Genomic DNA, 20,652 nt, shown 5'->3' on the forward strand with positions numbered 1-20,652 from the left:
CTGGGAGTCTTCCCAGTCCACATCTCATATGGTGTCTTAACTACGGACTTAGATGGTACCCTATTTAGTGTGAAAGCTGCTGTTTCTAGAGCGTATCCCCAAAACGACAAAGGTAGGTCCGACTGGCTCATCATTGATCGAACCATATCCAATAAAGTCCGATTACGTCGCTCAGACACGCCATTCCTCTGAGGCGTTCCAGGCGGCGTAAGCTGTGGAACAATTCCACAACTCTTTAGATGATTGCTAAACTCATGACTCAAATATTCACCACCACGATCTGATCCCAGTGCTTTAATTTTCTTGCCACGCTGATTTTCTACTTCATTCTGAAACTCTTTGAACTTTTCTAAGGATTCAGACTTGTGTTTCATTAAGTAGACATACCCATATCTACTAAAATCATCAGTGAAGGTTATGAAGTATTGGAATCCTCCCCTAGCTGTCGTACTCATTGGTCCGCACACATCAGTATGTATGAGTTCCAATAAATCTAACGTCCTCTCCGGTAAACCCGTGAAGGGTGCCTTGGTCATCTTACCAAGTAAGCAAGCTTCACATGTCTCGTATGATTCAAAATCAAACGAAGTTAAAAGCCCATCAGAATGAAGCTTCTTCATGCGATTCTCACTTATATGACCCAAACGACAGTGCCACATGTAGGTAGGACTTAAATCATTAGGCCGAGGCCTTTTAGCACTAATATTACAGATAGGTGCATCATCAAGATTTAAAATGAATAACCCATTCATAATGGATGCAAAAGCCACAAACATGCCATTCTTAGAGATCACACAACCATTGTTTTCACTCGCAAATGAATAACCATCCTTCATCAAACATGAAGGAGACATAATGTTTCGACTCATACTAGGAACTAGATAACAATTATTTAACTCCAAAATAAATCCTGATGGGAGGTGGAGTTGCATCGTCCCGACGGTCAACGCAGCAACTCTTGCATTATTGCCTACCCGGAAATCAACTTCTCCTCTTTTCACGCTTCTACTTCTTATCATTCCCTGCATCGAATTGCAAATATGGGCAACCGATCCGGTATCAAATACCCAAGAATTAATATAAGAATCAGCAAGAAAAATTTCTATAATGTGAATAGCAAGTGTACCTGCTGCGGCTGTACCCTTACCGCCGCGATCCTTAATAGAGGCCAAGTACTGCTTGCAATTCCTTTTCCAGTGACCAAGTTCTTTGCAATAAAAGCACTCTGCATCTGCAGCTGGTCCAGCCTTGGGCTTTTGATTGGGCTTGGATACTGTATCCTTTCCCTTGCCCTTTTTCTTTTGAGACTTACCCTTCTTCTTAAAGTTGGGTTTGTTTTGGACCGCCATCACATGGCCGCTGCTGCCAGCACTTTTCTTTATGTCCCCCTCTGCAGTTTTCAGCATGCCACATAGTTCATTGAGGCCCCTCTCCGCCCCATGCATATGGTAGTTCGTGATGAAGTTTCCATAGCTGGGCGGAAGAGATGCCAAAATGAAGTCAGTGGCCAACTCTTGGCTTATTGGGAAGCCTAGCTTCTCCAACCTCTGACTGTAACCAACCATTTTGATTACGTGTGGCCCAACTGCTGCGCCTTCTGCTAGCTTGCATTCCAGAAAGGCTTTGGACACATTGAACCTTTCAGTCCTAGCCTGAGTCTGGAACATATCCTTGAGCGCCACGATCATATCGTACACCTCATGGTTTGTCTCAAACTGCATCTGGAGCTCAGGCTCCATGCAAGCAAGCATTAGGCAACTTACTTCAAGATTAGCATCCATTGCTTTCTTGTAAGCGGTTTTAGCTGCGGCAGTTGCATTTTCACCAGGATCCTCTGGCAGTGGGGTGTCTAGAACGTCTTCCTTTTTTTCAGCCCTGAGAACAATTCTCAGGTTACGGATCCAATCCGTATAGTTTGTTCCATTTAACTTATCCTTTTCAAGAATTGATCGCAAAGTAAATGTTGGTGTGCTAGGTGCCATTTATCTACAACAAAATAATGCAAAATACTAAGACAAAAATATCCATGACAGAGTAAATCATATTAAACATTTAATAGTCTACTCCCACTAAAATCAATATCCCTCTATTGATACTTAGTGATTCAGAATCCACAACTAACAAGTCTACTAGTGAGCTTTAGCATCACCGCTAGAAGACAAGGTAGATCGGTAAGCAACTCCTTGCTAATCATATCATATATATGACTCCTGTTGTTGGGTGACATCTCTATGTCTCGGCTCCCAACCTTATGCCTCAAAGTCCTTAACCATTAAGCTGACTTTGTTTAAGTTAACCAACCCTTTCTGCAGTTCGTATCCGATACAAACCTATCTAGTCAAGGAAAACTGGTGGCACCCTAATTTCATAGACCCACCACCAATTGTACAAGACTTATGATAGTGCAAGGTTTGGAGAGGCATTAAAGCTTAAACATTTATGAGGGATCGTCCTACTTATAACATCGCACGCAAGGAATTATATGCAATATAAACAAGTAGAACAATAAGAATGGCATTCACACAACAGTTGTGATTCGGTATGGCTTGTTTTCACATGGTGATCTCCATCTCCAATAATCTGTCCATCACGATGATCTCCATCTCCATGATATAGGTATGCCATCCTCCAGGTGATGAGTCCTTCAAGACCTATCTAACGTATGCTGGTAAACAAATTACATATACGCTTTGGATCATCACATGTTGACACGCAGGTCATTACATTAAATTTGGACAATACATGTGGCTCCAGCCGTATTGCCCTGGTCACGACACGCAGGTCATGAATAATTTGTTAACATGCATCACATACACATAATAGCCATACCGATCACATGTCCTGCAAAAACAGGTTAGACAAACACGTTTCTATACGTTCGCCACTAAAGCAGATAGCCACGGCGGTCCGAGACTTTCGACCCGAAGAAGATTACATGCATCGTATGTATGGAAATTCCATTGGAAATCTCATGCGGTTGATCAAATCAACCCAAATCCGAGACTTTCGACCCGAAGAAGATTACACTCATGACGTTGATCTGTTACGTCAATCTACTAGTTGTGTACGCTGTTAGCCCCGATGGTGATTCCAGCCGGTAGGGGCAAGTCGCGCATACAACAGAGAAGGACGAACTGATCTCTCCAGTCATATCCGATGTAATCTACTTCAACCCTATCTTACCAATTGATCTAATCAAACCGTGCATCAAGTAGATCCATCTCATGAACCTAGATCCAGACCTAAAAACTACGCAGAACCTCCTCTGATACCACTGTAGGATTACGGGGAGGCTACGCTAGCGCAAAACAAAATTTTTCATCCCCATAATACCAAGAACTACTGCGGTTATAGGTCATGGAATTACCACTAGACGCGCAGAGCAGCGGAAGACGTCTCGATGTAGACGAACGCGTCGAGCAGTGCCGTGTAGTCGCCGGCGTCCTTCACGTCCTCGCACGGTTCGTCCAAGTGCTCCAGATGTAGCACCTCCGAGGTATCCACACGTACAGGGAGGAAGCGCCGCGTACCGAACTGCTAGGTTCGCGACGGCGGCTTGGCGAGGGCGAGAGGTGGGCGGCGGCTGTTAGTTCGCTGGTGGCGAATTAGGTTATCCTTAACCGCGCCCCCGCCCCTCATTATATAGGCGTTATGGTGGGCTTCTGATGCAGAGGCCCATCATTAACCCTAAAGCCCAGTCTAATTTTGGATCTCATCCGAATTAGGCTTCCTTCCCCTTAAGTGTGTGACCCTATAGGTTCACGTACAAATAGACATAGCCCGAGTACTCTTACTTGGCCCAATAATTGACAGCGGCCTCTAGCAAGACATGTCAACTCCTATGTGTACGTAAAGATCATATCAGACGAACCATTGCGACATTACGTACATGCTGTTCCCTTTGTCTCACGATATTTGGTCTGGCTCTAAGCTGACCTCTCTTTCTCGATACTGTGAATTGGAATCCTTTCAATGGTTAACTCTTAACCCTAGCACGGCCATGCATTTCTTGATCCAATCACTCGAGGGGCCCAGAGATATCTCTCTCACAAAGAGAGGGACAAATTCCATCTTGACTGACCATGCCTCATAGCATGCTTCCTGACAAACCCAAAACTACCTTTATAACTACCCAGTTACGGGATAGCGTTTGATAGTCCCTAAGTAAGTCAATTCACATCTTGAGAACATGCGACAATCTCAGGTCTAAGGATACAGTATTCATGTTGCAAGAAGAGAACTATATTACAATATCTCACGTGGGTCGGTCCAGCCTCATGTCATACATGCGCCCACATTATTAGTTTAACATCTCCATGTTCATGACTTGTGAAATGTAGTCATCAACTAATACATGTGCTAGTCATCGACTCTGACTAGGGACATCATTTAGAATAACCATATAAGTAAAGAATCTCACAAACAATTCACATAATTGCTAATCAATACAAGGTGCCTTCCATGGATATTCAATTAAGCAATATATATCATGGATACAAAGAAATATGTTCATCTCTATGATTATCTCTAGGGCATATTTCTAACAGGATGGAGCTTAGAGATTTGAAGGTAATCATATATATACAAATATTTGCATGTATGCCTTACAATGGAACCTTTTGATATTCTAGGTTCTAGAGAATTAACTCCACTGGTTTTTTGTTCAATAGATCCGATACAGAGAATGAGAACCAGACTTACACTAGGGAGCTTGTCGAACGCACCTAGACGTCGGTCGAGTGCAAGGTGCAGGGTCGGCTCCGAGGGCAAGGCACCATGGCTCGCTGCACCGCTAAATGCAGCAGCAATGTAGGTAGAAGTTATTATATATGTATTATATGTTTTCTCCTTGATCGCTGTTTATGCTTGTCTCTTGAAGTAACATGTAGCACATGGAGAGCATGAATTAAATCAAGAGTTTAATTTGATGCAATTGCAAGGGAGGATTTTGAGTATATAATTGAAGTAAACTCTGTTTGTCCTAATTGTTGTTATTGGCATTTTTGCCTCTTGCTTTCCCAATTCTCTCTTTTTTCTCTCTTTTTCTGTTGGATTTAAGCAAGATGTCGTAAAGCAAACATATGAAAGGTCGGTCAAAGCTGCTCAAGATTAATATCAGCCTAATTTAGTTCTCAATTTCCCATGTAGCATCCACATACTGTCTTGTGTGGATTTCGTGCTCCGTATCACCTCCTACCAGACCTTTTTTAGCTCTTCATCATGTTACAAATTTTTTACCTTGCTTGTTCAGCTTGGCTCAGTCTGCTTATGTTTCATATTATCTTGCAATAATTGGATGTTGTTTTTGGCTGAGTAGAAGCCCCGTCCAGGTCGGCTCAGGCTGCTTATGTTTTAGATGTATGGGTAATTGCAGAATTGGCAATTTAATAAATTTTGGAGTAATTGCAAAACTGAAGTGTCTTTTGTAGGTGAGGCGCTTCACGGATTGAATCGCAATCCTGTGCGGTCTTTTCTACTCCAAGTAAGGCCAGCTCAAACCTTGGGCTCTTGGTTTTGCCCATGATGTATCAATACTAGTTTTTTGTTGTGATGTCGCCATTGATTATGATTTTGGATTGAGAGGAACCACAAGGTTTGCTTAGTAGGGCTGGGAATCATAACTGTGAATGTGTGAAATATGCAATGATAGCCAGAACCCGCAGTTCCAAATTGCAGTCTAATGAAGCATTTATTACCCGCCTTTAGATTGTTGATAAGCATGTTGGATAGGAGGTAAATTACGTGTGGGTTGGAATGTTCCAAGTTTCTAGCCAAAATCTTTGATTCTTTAGTTTGGAAATGGTGGGGTTTTCTCTATTTGTTTTTACTGTCAAAGTACTTCCCATGTAGCGTCCACGTACTGTAAATTTTGATGCAATTTTTTGGTTGCTAATCTAGATGGGTTTAGCATAAGACTGATATTTTGTTCCATAAAGCAGAGTACCTCCAAATCATAGAAGACTAGTTCATACAGAAGAAACATATAGAAGCCTACCAAGTTGTCAAATTGTCGATGTCGCTTGTTCTTCTCACATCAACCCTCCTATACCCCTCCACCATGGAGGGTCAGCAGTGAGGCATGTTCCCCTATCTCAGAACAATGATGGTGAGGTAAGATAAGATAGTTTAAGATTTTCATTTATCCTCTCAACAACTAAAGTTGGGCATGTCACCTGTGTAGTGTTCTACTGTTCTTGGTCTGTATTAATCGCAGATGCTCTGGCAGTAGATAGTTCACTCTTGACACCTCCAACATTTTAAATTGTATAAATAAGGGTTTTTCAGAAGATCACAAGTGTCGGGAACCATAATTAGGGGTACCCTCAAGACGCCTAATTCTCAGCTGGTAACCCCCATCAGCATAAAGCTGCAAAGGCCTGATGGGTACGATTAAGTCAGGGATCAGTCCACACGAGTGACTCGATCACGCTTCACCCGAGCCTAGCCTCGGCCAAGGGCAGCCGACCTCGAGAGACTTCCGTCTCGCCCGAGGCCCCCCTTTTTACGGCGGACACATCACCGGCTCGCCCGAGGCCTTGGCTTCGCTCAGAAGCAACCCTGACTAAATCGCCACACCGACTGACCAAGTTGCAGGAGCATTTAACGCAAAGGTGGCCTGACACCTTTATCCTGACACGCGCCCCCCCCGGCAGAGCCGAAGTGACCGCCGTCACTCCACCGCTCCACTGACCAGTCTGACAGAAGGACAGCGCCGCCTGCGCCACTCCGACTGCGGTGCCACTCGACAGAGTGAGTCTGACAGGCAGTCAGGCCTTGCCAAAGGCGCCACGGCGAACTCCGCTCCGCCCGACCCCAGGGCTCGGACTCGGGCTAAGACCCGGAAGACGGCGAACTCCGCTCCGCCCGACCCCAGGGCTCGGACTCGGGCTAAGACCCGGAAGACGGCGAACTCCGCTCCGCCCGACCCCAGGGCTCGGACTCGGGCTAAGACCCGGAAGACGGCGAACTTCGCTCCGCCCGACCCCAGGGCTCGGACTCGGGCTAAGACCCGGAAGACGGCGAACTCCGCTCCGCCCGACCCCAGGGCTCGGACTCGGGCTAAGACCCGGAAGACGGCGAACTCCGCTCCGCCCAACCCTAGGGCTCGGACTCGGGCTAAGACCCGGAAGACGACGAAACTCCGCCTCGCCCGACCCCAGGGCTCGGACTCCGCCCTGGCCTCGGCCGAACGACCTCCGGCTCGCCCGACCCCATGGCTCGGACTCGGCCTCGGCAACAGAAGACAGACTCAACCTCGGCTTCGGAGGAGCCCCCACGTCACCCTGCCTAGGGCACAGACCCGCCACGTCAACAGGGAGCGCCATCATCGTCCTACCCCGAATCGACTCGGGTCACGGAGAACAAGACCGGCGTCCCATCCGGCCAGCTCCGCCGGATGGGCAATGATGGCGCTCCACAAGCTCTGTGACGACGGCGGCCCCCAGCTCTCTTACGGAAGCAGGGCGACGTCAGCAAGGATTCGACCGCTCCAACAGCTGTCCCTCCGCCAGGCTCCGTCGCACCTCCGACAGCCACGACATCACGCCAGCAAGGTGCCAAGACCTCTCCGGCTGCCACATTGGCATGTACCTAGGGCGCTAGCTCTCTCTCCGCTAGACACGTAGCACTCTGCTACACCCCCATTGTACACCTGGATCCTCTCCTTACGACTATAAAAGGGAGGACCAGGGCCTTCTTAGAGGAGGTTGGCCGCGCGGGACCGAGGACGGGACAGGCGCTCTCTTGGGGCCGCTCGCTTCCCTCACCCGCGTGGACGCTTGTAACCCCCATACTGCAAGCGCACCCGACCTGGGCGCGGGACGAACACGAAGGCCGCGGGACTTCCACCTCTCTCACGCTCGACTCCGGCCACCTCGCCTCTCCCCCCTTCGCGCTCGCCCACGCGCTCGACCCATCTGGGCTGGGGCACGCAGCACACTCACTCGTCGGCTTAGGGACCCCCCTGTCTCGAAAAGCCGACAGTTGGCGCGCCAGGTAGGGGCCTGCTGCGTGCTGACGAACAGCTCCCCGTCAAGCTCCAGATGGGCAGTCTCCAGCAACCTCTCCGGCCCGGGGCGGTGCTTCGTTTCGGGACTCTTGAGTTCATGTCCTTCGACGGCAGCTACGACATGATACTTCTTCCACCGCCGCGCGACAACGACAATGGCGGCCGACAACCCGCCCGCCGGCGGCGGAATCGACGACATCTTCCCCGCGTGGTGGAAGAGCAACCTTCAAGCTCGCTCCGTTCTCTCCCCCGCCAACGGAGGAGGAGGCGGGGCCATCAAGGCCAAGCGGGAGGCCGCGCTTCGTTGGCCGTCGAGCGAATCGACGCCCCCGACGCTCCGACGGAAGGCACGCCGGACGTCGACCTCGCGTTCAAGACGAAGGCAAGCGCCGTCCCCCCACGACACGCTGACCCCAAGCAAGAAGACGACGCCGGCGCGCTCGCGGAAAGCCTGCAGGACGTCGCCCTCGTACCTGAGATGACGGTGCAACCAGTCCCCGATGTGACTACGTCGCTCCTCGTCGACCAAAAGGTACCGACTAACTCCCATCTTACGTCATTTCGACTCGGCCTCAACCCGCCAAACGACCTCGCTTTGGCGGGCGCTCTCATTGAGGCGAGTGCAACCCCACTGGGGTTTCGTATGCGGTCGCCTTGGGACCGGCTGACGGACGTCTCGACCTACGGGCCCTCTGGGTCCGAGGAAGAAGACGATCCCAGCATCTGTTGGGATTTCTCTGGACTTGGCAACCCCAGTGTCATGCAGGACTTCATGACCGCATGTGACTACTGCCTATCCGACTGTTCCGACGGAAGCCGCAGCCCGGCGACGAGAGCTGCGGCCCAAGCCGCGAATGTTTCCACATCGAGCTAGGGGATCCCTCCGAAGGCAACCATCTCGGCATGCCGGAGGACGGTGATCTTCCTAGGCCAGTGCCTCGCGCCGACATCCCACGGGAGCTAGCTGTGGTCCCCGCTCCGGCGGGGGGTTACGACCCACAACTCGAGCAAGTCCGCGAGGCGCAGGCCAGGCTCAACGAGGGAACAGGAGCGCTTGAGCCGATCCGTCGGGACGTCGGGCAGGCATGGGCGGGCCAACCCCTGGCCGGAGAAATACGTCACCTGCCCCAAGGTCTCCAGCACCGCGTCGCCAACGATGTCAGGGTCAGGCCGCCGCCCGCATCCAGCGGGGTTGGTCAGAACCTGGCAGCCGCAGCGATGCTCCTCCGCGCGATGCCGGAGCCATCAACCACCGAGGGTCGGCGAATCCAGGGAGAGCTCAAGAATCTCCTAGAAGGCGCTGCGGCCCGACGGGCCGAGAGCACTACCTCCCGAAGGCAGGGATATCCCTCGGAACCTCATGCCGCGACTTCCCGATTCATGCGGGAAGCCTCGGTCTACACCGGGCGCACGCGCAACACCGCGCCTGCGGCCCCGGGCCACCTCGGCAACGAGCACCATCGACGCGACCGTCGGGCCCACCTCGACGAAAGGGTGTGCCGAGGCTACCACCCCAGGCGTGGGGGGCGCTACGACAGCGGGGAGGATCGGAGTCCCTCGCCCGAACCACCCGGTCCGCAGGCCTTCAGTCGGGCCATCCGACGGGCGCCATTCCCGACCCGGTTCCGACCCCCGACTACTATCACGAAGTACTCGGGGGAAACGAGACCGGAACTGTGGCTCGCGGACTACCGCCTTGCCTGCCAACTGGGTGGGACGGACGACGACAACCTCATCATCCGTAACCTCCCCCTGTTCCTCTCCGACACTGCTCGCGCCTGGTTGGAGCACCTGCCTCCGGGGCAGATCTCCAACTGGGACGACTTGGTCCAAGCCTTCGCTGGCAATTTCCAGGGCACATACGTGTGCCCCGGGAATTCCTGGGACCTTCGAAGCTGCCGGCAACAGCCGGGGGAGTCGCTCCGGGACTACATCCGGCGATTCTCGAAGCAGCGCACCGAGCTGCCCAACATCACCGACTCGGATGTCATCGGCGCGTTCCTCGCCGGCACCACTTGCCACGACCTGGTGAGTAAGCTGGGTCGCAAGACCCCCTCCAGGGCGAGCGAGCTGATGGACATCGCCACCAAGTTCGCCTCTGGCCAGGAGGCGGTCGAGGCTATCTTCCGAAAGGACAAGCAGCCCCAGGGCCACCCATCGGAAGAGGATCCCGAGGCGTCTGCTCCGCGCGGCGCCAAGAAGAAAGGCAAGAAGAAGTCGCAATCGAAACGCGACGCCGCTGACGCGGACCTTGTCGCCGCCGCCGAGTACAAGAACCCTTGGAAGCCCCCCGGAGGTGCAAACCTCTTCGACAAGATGCTCAAGGAGCCGTGCCCCTACCATCAGGGGCCCGTCAAGCACACCCTCGAGGAGTGCGTTATGCTTCGGCGTCACTTCCACAGGGCCGGGCCACCCGCCGAGGGTGGCAGGGCCCGCGACGACGACAAGAACGAAGATCACCAAGCAGGAGGGTTCCCCGAGGTCCGCGACTGCTTCATGATCTATGGAGGGCATGCGGCGAACGCCTCGGCTCGGCATCGCAAGCAAGAGCGCTGGGAGGTCTACTCGGTGAAGGTGGCGGCGCCAGTCTACCTAGACTGGTCCGACAAGCCCATCACCTTCGACCAGGCCGACCACCCCGACCATGTGCCGAGCCCGGGGAAATACCCGCTCGTCGCCGACCCCGTTATCGGCAATGTCAGGCTCACCAAGGTCCTGATGGATGGGGGCAGCTGCCTCAACATCATCTACGCCGAGACCCTCAAGCTCCTGCGCGTCGATCTGTCCTCCGTCCGAGCAGGCGCTGTGCCCTTCCACGGGATCATCCCTGGGAAGCGCGTCCAGCCCCTCGGGCGACTCGACCTCCCCGTCTGCTTCGGGACGCCCTCCAACTTCCGAAGGGAGACCCTGACGTTCGAGGTGGTCGGGTTCCGAGGAACCTACCACGCCGTACTAGGGAGGCCGTGCTACGCGAAGTTCATGGCCGTCCCCAACTACACCTACCTGAAGCTCAAGATGTCGGGCCCCAACGGGGTCATCACCGTCGGCCCCACATACAAACACGCGTTCGAATGCGACGTGGAGTGCGTGGAGTACGCCGAGGCCCTCGCCGAGTCCGAGGCCCTCATCGCCGACCTGGAGAACCTCTCCAAGGAGGTGCCAGACGTGAAGCGCCATGCCGGCAACTTTGAGCCAGCAGAGACGGTTAAGGCCGTCCCTCTTGACCCCAGCGGCGACACCACCAAGCGGGTCCGGATCGGTTCCGGGCTCGACCCCAAATAGGAAGCAGTGCTCGTCGACTTTCTCCGCGCAAACGCCGACGTCTTTGCGTGGAGTCCCTCGGACATGCCCGGCATACCGAGGGATGTCGCCGAGCACTCGCTGGATATTCGGGCCGAAGCCCGACCCGTCAGGCAGTCTCTGCGCCGATTCGACGAGGAGAAGCGCAGAGTGATTGGCGAAGAGATCCACAAGCTAATGGCAGCAGGGTTCATCAAAGAGGTATTCCATCCCGAATGGCTTGCCAACCCTGTGCTTGTGAGGAAGAAAGGGGGGAAATGGCGGATGTGTGTGGACTACACTGGTCTCAACAAAGCATGTCCGAAGGTTCCCTACCCTCTGCCTCGCATCGATCAAATCGTGGATTCCACCGCTGGGTGCGAAACCCTGTCCTTCCTCGATGCCTACTCAGGGTATCACCAGATCCGGATGAAAGAGTCCGACCAGCTCGCGACTTCTTTCATCACGCCGTTCGGCATGTACTGCTACGTCACCATGCCGTTCGGTTTGAGGAATGCGGGCGCGACGTACCAGCGGTGCATGAACCATGTGTTCGGCGAACACATCGGTCGCACAGTCGAGGCCTACGTCGATGACATCGTAGTCAAGACAAGGAAGGCTTCCGACCTCCTCTCCGACCTTGAAGTGACATTCCGATGTCTCAAGGCAAAAGGAGTCAAGCTCAATCCTGAGAAGTGTGTCTTCGGGGTGCCCCGAGGCATGCTCCTAGGGTTCATCGTCTCCGAGCGAGGCATTGAAGCCAACCCGGAGAAGATCGCGGCCATCACGCAGCGCCCCGAGCCCTTGTCGGGAATGCTTTCCGACAAGGCTTCTACTGGCCAACGGCGGTGGCTGACGCCACTAGAATTGTCCGCACCTGCGAAGGGTGCCAATTCTATGCGAAGCAGACCCACCTGCCCGCTCAGGCTCTGCAGACGATACCCATCACCTGGCCCTTCGCTGTATGGGGTCTGGACCTCGTCGGTCCCTTGCAGAAGGCGCCCGGGGGCTACACGCACCTGCTGGTCGCCATCGACAAATTCTCCAAGTGGATCGAGGTCCGACCTCTGAACAGCATCAGGTCCGAGCAGGCGGTGGCGTTCTTCACCAACATCATCCATCGCTTCGGGGTCCCGAACTCCATTATCACCGACAACGACACCCAGTTCACCGGCAAAAAATTCTTGGATTTTTGCGAGGATCACCATATCCGGGTGGACTGGGCCGCCGTGGCTCATCCCATGTCGAATGGGCAAGTGGAGCGTGCCAACGGCATGATTCTACAAGGGCTCAAGCCTCGGATCTACAACGACCTCAACAAGTTCGGCAAGCGGTGGATGAAGGAACTCCCCTCGGTGGTCTGGAGCCTAAGGACGACGCCGAGTCGTGCCACGGGTTTCACGCCGTTTTTCCTGATCTACGGGGCTGAAGCTATCTTGCCCACTGACCTGGAATACGGCTCCCCGAGGACGAGGGCCTACACCGATCAAAGCAACCAAGCTAGCCGAGAAGAATCGCTGGACCAGCTGGAGGAGGCTCGGGACAGGGCCTTACTACACTCGGCGCGGTACCAGCAGTCCCTGCGACGCTACCACGCCCGAGGGGTCCGGTCCCGAGACCTCCAGGTGGGCGATCTGGTGCTTCGGCTGCGGCAAGACGCCCGAGGGAGGCACAAGCTCACGCCCCCCTGGGAAGGGCCATTCGTCATCGCCAAAGTTCTGAAGCCCGGAACATACAAGCTTGCCAACAATCAAGGCGAGATCTACGGCAACGCTTGGAACATCAAACAGCTACGTCGCTTCTACCCTTAAGATGTTTCCAAGTTGTTCATATACCTCGCACCTACGCAAAGTTTAGTCGTCAAGGAAGGGTCGACCTAGCCTCGGCAAAGCCCGACCCTCCCTCGGGGGCTAAAAGGGGGGAGACCCCCTCTGCGCCGAATTTTTCCTCGAAAAAGGATCTCTTTTTAGCAGGATTACTTTCGTGCTTCTTGACTACTTCGGAAAGCGGATCCTGGAAACGACGGAGTACACGTAAGCAGCCAAGGCTGACCGAGCCGAGGGACTCCTACGCCTCCGGGATACGGATACCTCACTCATCACCTTCTGCGATAAGTAACTCGCGCTCGGATAAAGCGACTCCGTGGACCGAACAAGTCTTCACGTTCGGAAGCTCTCCTGCCGAAGCAGTCCTTCAAGCTTTCTCGACTAAGTCGGGGACAGGGCCTCATGGACGAGTGAAAGTACACGTAAGCGGCAAGGCCGACCGAGCCGAGGGATTCCCACGCCTCTGGGATACGGATACCTCACTCGTCCCTTCCGCGAGAAGCAACTCTCGCTCACACAAACATCCCTGTTACCGACAGAGAGTCCAGATGCTCGAAACAAGAGGAAGAAAGACGCAGCTTCGCGAGCACGGCGAGGGTGTGTTTTCTGGCCTCGGCGGCCGCAGAAGGCACATGCTACAAGACGATCTGATCCTGCAGGCTCGGGTCTTCACGCTGAAGGGAGCCGTAGCACCCTCGGCATCGACGACGTCTTCAGCAAAGTCCGACCAGGCCTCGGACGGCGACGCGGTCCAGGAACTCCTCCGGGAATCCGGCCCGAGCAGGCGGCTCGGCCGTTTACCCCTGGGGCCTCGGGCAACCGGCTTCCAAGGGCGCCAGCCCGACCCGAGGCCTCGGCTGATCGACTGTGGCGTTGGCTCCGCTGACGGACAACACGGCTAGGCTCCGGCCAACCAGGTTCCCATTCTCGAGCCAACTCCGCCTCTGTTCATACTGATATCGCTACCCCTGGCCTCGGCTCATCGAAGGGCGGCCGAGGGGTCTCTTTAACTAAGCTAGAGGAGCCCTAGACAACAAGGCCGATCGGGCCGAGGGATTCCTACGCCTCCGGGATACGGATACCTCACTCGTCACCTTGACACGGGGCGACTCATGCTCGGTAAAGCGGTTCAGATAATCAACAGACGAGACTTAGTGCTCGAAAATGAGGAAAAAACACGGCTCCGTGCCGAAAATACATACATGTTCAGGCCCCGACAGCCGCAATGAACAAACTCACCGGCATTCGAGATGCCATCACAAACGGAACTCCGGTTCCCCTCCGCAGGTACGAACAACCCCACTCCGAGGGGGGAGGCCTGCGGAGTAACAGAGGAACGATGAGCGGCTCGCTGCCGCCCGTTCTAACCACAACGATGGCTGAACGATCTTGGGTGACCGCCGGTGGCGGGGTGTGGCCAGGCTGCGTGATGAAAATCCTTGAAGCCGAACGATGGTTGAAAGGTACCAACTCCCATGGAGTTGCGTTCCTCCAACGAGGAGGCGGAAAGGCGGCGGATACCCCCCATCCGGGGGCTTGGAGGATGGAAAGACACGATGCATAAGGGAGGAAGAAGACACGGTTGCCTTCTGAAAGGAGTCTCCCTCCTTTTAAAGGCAACTCTCCCTACGTGCGCCCCCAGACGCCACGGGCTGAGTCTTCTCCAACACGCTCCAAGGCCCTCCCCTGCGACTCGGGGGCTGGGTCCCGCATGTCATGCAAACCAGCTCAGGGCAGAAGAAGCCAAACCGCCGCGCGTGGTACGCACGACCGTCCAGCGGTTACAAGCGACCCCCCACTTTTGCCCAGACCAACGGGCGGAAGGGGCGGGCAGCCATGCAGGCGGCATGCAACCGCGCCAGGTGGACGCGCTTCTCCGACTTCTGACACGCCAGCTTGGAAGCCCAGGCCCACGCGTCAAGCAACCGGCGCGCCAGTTGCTGCATGCAAGCAACCGCACCGCCACTTGTGCCACCGTCGCGCCTCTTCGGTTGCGGAGCCTATGCCGCGACTCGAGGCGACCCAGCAAGCGTCAGCCTGGCGCGTTGGTCAAAGCGACCGAAAGTGGGCCGGCAGTAATGGCGGTGGCAGGCGGGCGAGCGCAGCAGTCACGTCGTCAGCCAGGCTCACGTCTCATCCTGGGACAGCAAGAGAGCCTCCTCCCACGGTGTGAAGACGGTGCACCCGTGACCCGTTCCTCGAACGGATCGCGCACGCGCAACGGCCGCCCCGCCAACCACTCGCCCCGTCGCATTAACTCCGCGGCGGGACAGGCGGCGCCTCTGATGGGAGGAGCGCGCGACGCCTCACCTTCGCCGTAATAACCGCGTCAGAAAAGGTACGCCACGTCGTTCGATTTCGTATCCTTTTCCTTTTTCCTCTTTCTCTATCTCTTGCAACAGGGACCGGGAAAGGGGGATACCCCGAAAAGGATCCTTCTCCGCGAAGGGACCGGGCTCCGAGCCCCCCTACTGATCAGGGGTTCGAAGACTGGCCCTCCGAAGGGTTCAACAGTCGCCTCAGATCGCGTGGGCCCGACACCCACTACTGGTCAGGGGTTCGAAGGCCAGCCCCCCGAAGGGTTCCATGGCCGCCTCAGGCTACTCGGGCTCCGCGCCCATTACTGATCAGGGGTTCGAAGGCTGGCCCCCGAAGGGTTCACAGTCGCCTCAGACACCGAGCGAGGGATGACCAGGGGTACGTTCGATACATAACCGAGGCTCGGGCTGCGCTCCCGAGGTACCCTAGGACATTTCCGAGACCAGCGGGAACGATCTTGTAACGGAATCCCATCGGAGGGAGGCATCGAGCCCTCGGACCCCGTCGCCAGGGGACCGGGTCCGGCAAATCACCCGCAGGTACTTTTGGGCGTGCCTCTGGGCCCCTAGCCGACCCCCAACGAACGGGGCACGGACGTCCACTCGGATTACCCGCTTGCAGCTCACCGGAGACACCATGTTCGGTGCCCATCGAGGGTAACATGGCGCACTCCCCCCCTCCTCCTTGCAGAAAGGCGACGTAGGGGCGTATGCAAAAAGTCGAGTCTGTCCCTGATCGTCCTCTCGCCCTGTGCAGAGGCTCGGGGGCTGCTCTCGCAAAAACCGGCTCTGGCCAAACCGTTGACAGCGTCAACATACCAGCCCGAGAGCTTGGGCCCCGACCGTGCACCCGGGCTACGGCCAGTTCGCATGAGGGAACGACCAGACCAGCCGAAGCATTACGCGAGGTATTAAGACCTCGAAGGAGTGTAACCACTCCTCCGAGGCCTCGGGGGCTACACCCGGCGGGTGCGCTCGCGCGCACCCACCGGAACAAAATGCAACCGAGAAAGGCTGGTCCCCTTGCAAAAAAGTGCGACGAAAGCCTCCAAGCGAGTGCTAACACTCCCTTCGAGGCTCGGGGGCTACTGTCGGGGACCATAATTAGGGGTACCCTCAAGACGCCTAATTCTCAGCTGGTAACCCCCATCAGCATAAAGCTGCAAAGGCCTGATGGGTACGATTAAGTCAGGGATCAGTCCACACGAGTGACTCGATCACGCTTCACCCGAGCCTAGCCTCGGCCAAGGGCAGCCGACCTCGAAAGACTTCCATCTCGCCCGAGGCCCCCCTTTTTACGGCGGACACATCACCGGCTCGCCCGAGGCCTTGGCTTCGCTCAGAAGCAACCCTGACTAAATCGCCACACCGACTGACCAAGTTGCAGGAGCATTTAACGCAAAGGTGGCCTAACACCTTTATCCTGACACGCGCCCCCCCGGCAGAGCCGAAGTGACCGCCGTCACTCCACCGCTCCACTGACCAGTCTGACAGAAGGACAGCGCCGCCTGCGCCACTCCGACTGCGGTGCCACTCGACAGAGTGAGTCTGACAGGCAGTCAGGCCTTGCCAAAGGCGCCACGGCGAACTCCGCTCCGCCCGACCCCAGGGCTCGGACTCGGGCTAAGACCCGGAAGACGGCGAACTCCGCTCCGCCCGACCCCAGGGCTCGGACTCGGGCTAAGACCCGGAAGACGGCGAACTCCGCTCCGCCCGACCCCAGGGCTCGGACTCGGGCTAAGACCCGGAAGACGGCGAACTCCGCTCCGCCCGACCCCAGGGCTCGGACTCGGGCTAAGACCCGGAAGACGGCGAACTCCGCTCTGCCCGACCCCAGTGCTCGGACTCGGGCTAAGACCCGGAAGACGGCGAACTCCGCTCCGCCCGACCCCAGGGCTCGGACTCGGGCTAAGACCCGGAAGACGGCGAACTCCGCTCCGCCCAACCCCAGGGCTCGGACTCGGGCTAAGACCCGGAAGACGACAAAACTCCGCCTCGCCCGACCCCAGGGCTCGGCCTCCGCCCTGGCCTCGGCCGAACAACCTCCGCCTCGCCCAACCCCATGGCTCGGACTCGGCCTCGGCAACAGAAGACAGACTCAACCTCGGCTTCGGAGGAGCCCCCACGTCACCCTGCCTAGGGCACAGACCCGCCACGTCAACAGGGAGCGCCATCATCGTCCTACCCCGAATCGACTTGGGTCACGGAGAACAAGACCGGCGTCCCATCCGGCCAGCTCCGCCGGATGGGCAATGATGGCGCTCCACAAGCTCTGTGACGACGGCGGCCCCCAGCTCTCTTACGGAAGCAGGGCGACGTCAGCAAGGATTCGACCGCTCCAACAGCTGTCCCTCCGCCAGGCTCCGTCGCACCTCCGACAGCCACGACATCACGCCAGCAAGGTGCCAAGACCTCTCCGGCTGCCACATTGGCATGTACCTAGGGCGCTAGCTCTCTCCGCTAGACACGTAGCACTCTGCTACACCCCCCATTGTACACCTGGATCCTCTCCTTACGACTATAAAAGGGAGGACCAGGGCCTTCTTAGAGGAGGTTGGCCGCACGGGACCGAGGACGGGACAGGCGCTCTCTTGGGGCCGCTCGCTTCCCTCACCCGCGTGGACGCTTGTAACCCCCCTACTGCAAGCGCACCCGACCTGGGCGCGGGACGAACACGAAGGCCGCGGGACTTCCACCTCTCTCACGCTCGACTCCGGCCACCTCGCCTCTCCCCCCTTCGCGCTCGCCCACGCGCTCGACCCATCTGGGCTGGGGCACGCAGCACACTCACTCGTCGGCTTAGGGACCCCCCTGTCTCGAAACGCCGACAACAAGGGTGGGAATAAGTTTGTATTTATCTTTTTTTAAAAGCCAGAGCATGGACATGACACAAGGTGATGGTGATTCTGCTACGTCGATCATGAGTATGTCATCATGCTTATCTGCTTCATCGATCATGAGTATATTCTGCTATTTACACACAAGTTGATGGTGATGTTGCTACAAAGCTTGTGAGGTTTTCAAATATTCTGAACTGTGATCTCAACAATTAAAAGAGCTAAGGATTCTGCCAACATTCAGAGATCACAGTTCCATGGGAATTTTGTATGAAGATATTTCAAAGTTTTATAAAATGGCTCCTATAACCCCTGTTTGGAAGAGTAATGAAGCAGCAGTGATTATTCAAATATCCCAGTGACTGACTATGATCGATCAAAACAACTGCTACCACATGATTATTCAATGTTCTCTCTAAGTTAGCTTGTGCTTCAATTTGATCTGTCTGTCCGTCCTCACGGTCCACATTTGTTGCTTGCATTAAGATTAGGCCGAGGTGATGTCGACACTCATCTATAGAGTGAGGAACTCGCCCCCCAGCAGGTGAGAACAATGCTCACACTGATTTCATTCATGAACTTTCCTTAAGTAATAATTTCGAGTTTGTCGAGGCTGTTCTGAAATTGTTTTTGAAGGTAAATAATTTGTGCATTATTTGGTCTGGTTTAAAATTGTGTTCAAAGGCATGTGGAGCCAATTTTTGCAGGGATATTTCGGGATGAACGGATTCAATCGAAGTTCATGGAGCAAGGTTTAGTGCGAGATGGTAGCGTTCCTCTCTTCTGCAAATCATGTCCACATGAGATTCTCTCTTAGAAAATATGTTCTTTTTAAGGTGCAAAATCGCACAAATTCTTGCAGCAGAAAATAAAAGGGAAAGAAGATAGCTGCTAACCTTCATGGTCTCCAGCTGAAGTCTAAGTAGCTGACCCCACCCTATAAAGCTTGTGAAATGGTATGTATCGTCTAACTTACATTTGTGATGCTAGAGAGATTGTATATGTAGATGGATGAGCTCATTTAGAATAATATACCAGTAGACTTCAAGATAGTTATATTAGAGTCAAAGCAATGGTGTCTAAAGTCTAAACTGGGTCGACTTGGATGCCAGCAATGGGCTATATTATTAGAGGCAGGGATGAGCTGATTGAACAAACATTTTTGGGATTATTAGATTATACACCTCATAGGCAGCCTGTCGGGTCAATTATTCATATACAAATGTAGTTAAGTGTACTGTACAATGATACATCGATCAACTCTGAACATATGGCATCAATATGTATTAGGCATTTCTCTATTCGTCAAATGAAATGGTACAGTTGTAAATTATATATCTAATGAAGAAAGGAACTGAGTTTTGCCTGATTGTTTTTAACTTTGTATCTAAATACAGCCGACCAGCTGGGGCAAGGGGATGCGCTTTCAAACTCTCATTTGTCACTATCTGTATCTGGTACTAACTTAGGCATAGATATAGTAGGTATCGCTTGCAGAGGAAGTCACAAATTAACTCATTAACTATAGGAGTGGCTGGTTAGGTGTGGGAATTACCATTTACAGTAGCCTGCAGTTCTCCTTAGGGACTAATGTTATTTCAGCTTTATCCTATCATTTTTTTCTTTTTGTGCTGTTGAATTCAGTATCTCATTTTCATTTCATTGTTCTGTGCAGTATTCACCGTCTGCATTTTTGCGGAGATTTTAACTCGGAAGCCTTTGTTTCCTTGGAAAAAATGTGGTCGACCAGTTGGATTTGATGACTGATCTCCTGGGTACTCATACAGTTCCCAGAGTATGCTTTCTCATTCATGCTTAATGTTCAACTAAACTGTTCCAAATGGCAAGCATTGATCCTTTTGCTACTATATGTTCGGAATGAGAGGGCAATGAGGTACTTGAGTAGCATGAGGAGAAACAACCATTATTATACCTTAAAATTCACAAGTGATGTTTTTGTTGTCATTGATGTACAATCAGGCACTGGCTGATCCATATTTTAAAGGCCTTGCAAAAGCAGAGAGAGAACCGTCATGCCAGCCAATAATATAAATGGAATTAGAGTTTGAGCGAACAAAGGTGACCAAAGAGGGTGCCAAGGAACTTATACTGATGGAGGCTGGAGTATCATCGTCCTCAACTTCTCAAGGATCACATGAATGGAACTGAGAAAACAAACTTTATATATCCTAGGTATTTGTTTGCCGGTAATAAAAATAGAGCTTGAATCTTTCATTTATTTTATGTGTATTGCTACCTGCTACATGCCAATGTGTTAAATGTTCCTAATTGTTCTTGTGCGGTGCATATCACAGTGATATTTATCGTTCTATATCTATATTTTATACTAATTTTTAACTCATGCGGCAACGCACAAGCACATA

The 20,652-nt window shown here is 53.9% G+C and overlaps 1 long non-coding RNA gene across 1 annotated transcript; it reads left to right on the top strand.

The window, feature by feature from the left end:
- The first annotated feature begins 19,015 nt into the window (after nt 1–19,015).
- LOC118476069 (uncharacterized) lies at nt 19,016–20,345 on the top strand. Its single transcript, XR_004855374.1, has 3 exons — nt 19,016–19,035; nt 19,134–19,224; nt 20,249–20,345. It is a non-coding gene; the product is annotated as an uncharacterized lncRNA (long non-coding RNA).
- Nucleotides 20,346–20,652: the final 307 nt, after the last annotated feature.

The sequence above is a fragment of the Zea mays genome, chromosome 1 (genome assembly GCF_902167145.1).
Source record: "Zea mays cultivar B73 chromosome 1, Zm-B73-REFERENCE-NAM-5.0, whole genome shotgun sequence".
NCBI classification, from domain to species: Eukaryota; Viridiplantae; Streptophyta; class Magnoliopsida; order Poales; family Poaceae; genus Zea; species Zea mays.